General features: G+C 37.0%; 1 long non-coding RNA gene across 1 annotated transcript; it reads left to right on the forward strand.

Annotated features, from left to right (window-relative positions):
* The first annotated feature begins 4,580 nt into the window (after positions 1-4,580).
* Positions 4,581-6,245, forward strand: LOC148864751 (uncharacterized). Its single transcript, XR_016109026.1, has 3 exons — positions 4,581-5,330; positions 5,418-5,447; positions 5,754-6,245. It is a non-coding gene; the product is annotated as an uncharacterized LOC148864751 (long non-coding RNA).
* The last annotated feature ends 366 nt before the right edge of the window (positions 6,246-6,611 follow it).

The raw sequence follows: 6,611 nt of genomic DNA on the forward strand, positions 1-6,611 counted from the left end.
CGGGCCATTCAAGTGGGTTTATTGACGGCAACTTAAAGGTCGAGCTGTGCAACTGGGGTTATCGACAACACAATAACAAAGGAGGAAGGAAATTTGTGTCAATCAACAGTGAGGTAGAAATTTAAGGTAAAAATAGGTCTGGAAGTTGCAATTGTGTCAATAACAGACGAACAATTTGTTTTAGGTGAAGGAGATGGTACACATATGAACTGGAAGTTGCAATTGTGCCCTAGCGCTTGTTCGATCCCCACACCCCTAGCCACTTGAACCAAAAAGAAGTGTGAAAGGGGCAATGAAAGATACGAATATCTATGAAACGGTGCCCCCATTCGAAAATGATGTACACCACACCAATTTCTATCCATACCTTACTATTCGAAGATTATTGGAAACAATATACAACTTTTAACTTCCGTTGATCCCACTGCAAGATGTAAAGTAAACAAAGCAGGCAAAAGTCCTTTCGGATTGGGTTTAATGCCATTACAGTTAAACTCGTATTAGAGTTTAACGCTATTACAATTAATCTCATTCAAATAGCATAAGAAAAGGCTAAAAGACAAACTTCAACATAAAAAAAAAAAAATGTAAATGACTAGGCGTTTCTCACTGTGGCACCGCTAGACAAAAGTTGCAGCGGTTTCCATTGCGGGCGACAATGTTCTTCTCTACTCCAGCAGGGGCGTATGTTCTAACATTTGTGGTTGTAACATTTGTGGGCAAGGTTTGGTGAGTTCAAAAATGATCACATACTCACATGTACTCTCAGAATTTAGTGTACCGGTGAATTCAAATATAGTATGATACGTCAATGAATTCCAAAGTTATTGTACGATATGCACTGCTAACATATCAATACTTTTGACCTTTGATTGTGGGTAGCAGGTTCAGACTCCTAGTGGACTTCAATTCTCATAATTATGTTGTTTGTGCATGGTGATCTCCTACCCACATCACACTATAATTGTACATTGGGATCTGGGTAGACATGGGTAGGATTTTTGTGGGCAGAACATCCGAGCTCTTGGTGGAAAGATTAGTCTATACCCAATCCACCCTTCCCAAGACCCTTTGCTCAGACTAAATTGGATAAACTTTTATTCAGACTTAACAGGGAGCTGTTTTGGGGTTCGGTTCCCAAGTCAAATGCTTCAACTGTCCAGTCCAACACAAATGGCTCACTTTAACAAAAAAATTAAAACTTAAAAAATGGCCAAAAACTATTGTTTGGGTAATGGTTCGTAGACCAAATCAACGATTTTTGGCCAAAAGGCGTTTTTTGAGTGAAATGGAACCGGTCAAGTGACCCTAGTTCCCGATTTTCCGGTCCAATTTTGAAAACACTACTTTTGTTTTTCCCACTTTCTTAAATAGATATTTTATGGAAGGCATTATTTGATAGTGTTAAAATTTTCAGGTTAACAAATATAAGAATGTAGGCTCAACTCTAGTTTGTTGAATAGGTAATAACAAATTTTCAGGTTAAAATTTTATTTTTCCAACATTTATAAAATTTTTAGGTTGTTAAAAATAGGAATGTAGGCTCAAATCTAGTTTGGTGAATAGGCAATAACAAATTTTTAGGTTGAATTTTATTTTTCCCACTTTTTAAAAATTTTTATGTTGACAAATTTTCAGTGGTGGATATAGGACCTTTGACCGGTAAGGGAAGGCATAACATCAACTTAGTCATAACAAGGTAGGTTCAGGGCAGGGAGCCCGAATGAGTTTTCCATAGGGACCCAAATCCTTGACCTTGATCAGGTACCCTATTAATTCCCTTCGCTACCAACATAATCTCCATCCTTAATCTAATTAGGTCGGAGGAGGTTGGGTACCCAATAGGGATGGAGAATATTTCCATTTCTAGGTTTGAGGAGACGAAGTAGATAGATATTGAGGGATGTAAAATGAGGAAAAACAAATGGAAGAAAAAGAAAGCAAAACAATGTAACGTTAAAACCCTAAATCCTAAACTTCATAACATGGTGCACATGGAACAGGGACATGTGTGTCATTATTGTATGCTTTTTCTTTATTTCTTACTTATTCATTTATGAAAAAGTACCTCATTTCATAAAACATATTAATTTGAAAAGCTGACGAACCGAACCGAACCGAACCGGTCAACTGGTTTACTGATCAGCTTCAGTTCAATTGGTTTACTGATTTTCTAGAAACCGAACATATTAATACTGAACCGGTTTGGTTACTGGTTTTCTAGAAACTAGTAATACCGGTTGGATTTCAAAAATAGGCCCACGATTTGGTAACTTTTCTTTGTCAAAATTGATTGATAAGTTTCATAACATTTATTTTTCAAAATTGACTTCAACATAGATCTTCCAATGATTATATATTTGCATTATATATATTTGTATTTACATACATATTTGTATTTGTATTTACACTATTCCCAAATTGAGTCACAGCAACTAAGAGGTCCCACCCTTTCCCTTCCTCTTTACCTTTTATTTCAAATCAAACACAACTGTATTTGGACAAAAAAGACTTATTTGTTCTTAATTACTCTTCAAATTTTCAAAATGTGCCTTCATTAAACAAAACTCATGCAAACACATCCAAAGCCACATCCCAGCTACAACCCTAAAAATGTGCCTCCTTTAATCCTCTATTTCAAACCCAAATACAGCCATGGAAATCAAGTAACAAGGTTTGTCTCAGGCTTGTAAAACCATACTTGTATGGTAACACTCCACAACTACTTTATTAGTTTCCTCAATCTCCCCCATTCTCCCCAAACCCCCCAAACATCAAACTCATTTGAGAATAAAAGAAGCAAAAAACCCAAGTGGGCTGTAAATTGTTATGATGAATGTTCTCAAAATATTCATAAAAGAACAATTTCCATTTACAAACTAGGTACATTAAAATCAACGAAGAAAAAGAAAACACATATGTGGATTAACCATTACAACAAATGGCTAACGAAGAAAACGAAAACATGTACGTGGATTAACCATTACAACAAATGGCTAACGAAGAAAACGAAAACATGTACGTGGATTAACCATTACAACAAATGGCTAACGAAGAAAACGAAAACATGTACGTGGATTAACCATTACAACAAATGACTAGTGAAGAAAAAGAAAACAAGTATGTGGATTAACCATTACAACAAATGACTAGTGAAGAAAAAGAAAACAAGTATGTGGATTAACCATTACAACAAATGGCTAATTTCGTTACGGCATCAAAGTAGAAAAACTGACAAACCAATCAATCCTTAATTGAGATTTTTCGAGGGCTAAAAAAATTGTGTCCCAATCTCACCTAAGCATGTTGCTACTCTCTCAAAAAAGATAAAATGGAAGGAAAAAAGTGTTTACATAATATGCTTTTGCAATGCCCAATATTAGTGCAGCACCACCAATTGTAAGTTGTAAATTTGAGATTTTGAAAAAAAAAAACTCCATTTTGGGAAAATATACTATGGTGGATTTCAAGCTGTGAAACCATAAATTCTACCATGGCTTTGAGATTGAAAGGTGTGAAACAGAAGACTATAATCTCTAAATAATTTACCATAAGTTCAGCCATGGCTCCAAGAGGTTCCGTGTCATCATCATAGAATCCTTCTCTTTAATCAAACCCAGATCTCAGGAAAAAGTTCAAGAGAATGACAAAAAAATTAAGAAATTAACTTTGTATAGGTTTCATTATCTTTTACTTCAAATCAAACACAGTAGACTAAGCAAAAGCTAACTTTAAAATAGATTCTTCGAGAATTAAATAAGGGAAAATTCCTTATCAGTAATTTGTACTTTGGCTCAAGTGACAAATAACTTTAAAATGAGACGATCTAATACTTGAACTTCTAAAATGTGACAATCCAGTACATGTCATTAATCAGCCATTAAATGACATTTGAAAAGTCAAAAATGTCCTAAAAATGCCATCTAATTCTCTTTATCAATCATCCAAACATTGACAATAAAATTAACAATCCCAAATTCAAGATTCTTCTAAACATTCACCATCTTTTTTGAATAGAAGAGGCTAGGATTTGTGACTGTTCAGGATTGTCGCATTTTAAAAATTCGGGTACTGGATTATCGCATTTTAAAGTTCAGGTACCAAATTGTCACTTGAACCAAAGTGCAAGGTACTGATCAGGAATTTTTCCTAATAAAATAAACTACTCAAAATATAGAAATTGAACTTTTTTTTTTTTTTAAAGAAGAGCACTACACAAAATGGGGGATAGTGCATCCCAAAAGTCAGCAAATTGGATAAGAAGAAGGGAATGAGGAAGAGAAAGAATTTAAAGCTAAGAGGAAGATTGAGCCTCATGAACAAGCCAATCAACTGCTTGGTTTGCCTCCCTGAAACACATGATAGTATACTAGCCCATGCTCGAACAAATCTCGAAGATTCTTAAATAGGAGTTTTTCTTTAGGATAAAATACAAAAATTTCATTGACAATCATAAAAACCTCCCTTATAGTTTCTTTTTAGCAAAAATCTCTCTTCTATTTTTGACAAAATTAACAAATACCTTATTTTCGTCGATGACGACGATCATTTAAGAACACTACTCGTCTTCTTCCACGTTCGAACCCAGAAGCAGAGGCAGCGGCGACACCCCTCTAAATCCGATCTCTTCCTATCCTCTCATTTTCTTCAGCTTCTTGTTATTTTCCGTTCTCCTCCTCCTCCTCCTCCTCCTCCTCTTCTTCTTCTTCTTCTTCTGGCATTGTCCCCTTCCATCGCCCCTATTTTTTCAACGGCGGTGATTCATGCGAAACCTCTCCCTTTCTGCCATTCTCTCCCTCCCAATCTCTCTTTCCTATTGCCCCTCTCCCCCTCAACATAAATCAATCGAAAAGGCACTTTCCCCTCCCCTGTTCGAACCCAGAAAGCAAAGCGGCGGCGGCGGCACCCCCTCTCAGTCACTCTCTTCCTCCCTCTCTCCCTTTCTCTCATTTTCTTCTCCTTCTTCTAGTCAGTTGGAAATACCCCTTGTTCATCGCCTTCCATTTGAGACCGAGCAGAGCAACGGTGACAGCGGTAGCAGAATCAAAGAAACTATTGATCGTCTTCTTCCTCTCGAACAGTGGCAGATCTGAATTCATCCCTGCGAACCATCGGCATCTTTTTCCCTTAGGCGGCGGCATTTTAGAATCTCCTTCACACCTTTGAGCTCGTACCAGTTATGGGGGAAAACTAACAGAGGTGAAACCTCACTGTCGTCGTTTGGTTTTGCAACCATCCAAGGTCCCCGCTCCGTGAACGATATTCCTTCAATTGAACACTGTCGTGAATCAAGCACCTGGAGGTCATCGTCCATTCGTTCAAGCTTGTAGGTGGGAGCATATTCAATTGTTCCACCCTTCCGTATCCTCTTTCTTGATTATCGAACACATTGAACTCACTGGAATTCCCGTTGGCAGCATCAAACCATCGCCTAGGACATTACTAAGGTACTCACCATGAACCAGATCTTCTCTATATTTCCTTTGACAGGGAGAATTTGAGGTTGGGGAGAAGATCGATGGAGTAGGTTCCATCAGATTCTCTCCCATAGATCTTACTCTCAACCCAGTTCAATCTAAACATTCTTGCTTGTTCTTGTGTGCTAGATCGTTTTATTTATTTATTTATTTTCTCTCTTTCCATTTTATCTTTGAGATTTTGTTTCCTGGGTTAAATGCCATTAACGATTTGGTTTCAGTTCTATTTTCAATTTTTCTTTACTTGCTCTAGAGTTCAAGTTGTTGAAGATGCAGGATTTAAAATTCAATTTATCATGGATGCGGCTATGGTGATGATCAGAGAACAGTGATGGAAAGCGATCCGAAAATGAACGCCAACGGGGAAAGGAAAAGAAAGGAGGGGAAGGAGGAACAGGAAGAAAAGAGATGAAGAAGAAAGAGAGGGAGCGCATACAAGGGGAGAAAGATGGTGGGAGAAGGCGGGTCGATGTTGAGTTCGAATCCGACGCTACAACTGGTTCCAACGGCAGAAATGGGACAGAGAAAGGGAAAAAGGGAAAGAAGAAGAAGTCCAAGAAGATGAGAGAAGGGGAAGAGATGGGATTTAGAGGGGTGCCTTTGCTTCTGGTTCAAACAGGAAAGAAGATGAACGTGTTTGAAAAAGGATAAAATAGGTATTTTATAAAAATAATTATCTCTTTAACGTTTTCCATATTGGTCGATGACAGAAGGGAGGTATTTATTAATTATATAAAAAATAAGGAGGAGATTTTTGCTAAAATAAAACTATAGTAAAAATTTTTATGATTGTCAAAAACTTCAGTGACGAGAGCAAAACTAGATTTTTTAAAACGATTAAAAACTTCAGTGACAAGGTTTTGAAATTTTAGTGATACTATAGTCTTTAAGTAATATTGAATAGTTGGGAGTACTTTGATTGATTAATCTTAATTCTAATTAAAAAATAGATTAGATATTATAACGTCAGGCACAAGAAGCCCAATTGGAGGAAAAAAGAGACGATCAAAAGAAGGTAACATCGGGCCAACCTGATGGTTCCCAACGCCGATTGGAATAGACATAGAAAAGGCTCGTCGATAAAACTCCTATGTGGCGGTATGAACCAAAAATCAAGCCGATATCATCAGTTTG

This window comes from Nelumbo lutea, chromosome 3 (assembly GCF_056320005.1).
Source record: "Nelumbo lutea isolate HS-2025 chromosome 3, American lotus-T2T, whole genome shotgun sequence".
Taxonomy (NCBI): domain Eukaryota; kingdom Viridiplantae; phylum Streptophyta; class Magnoliopsida; order Proteales; family Nelumbonaceae; genus Nelumbo; species Nelumbo lutea.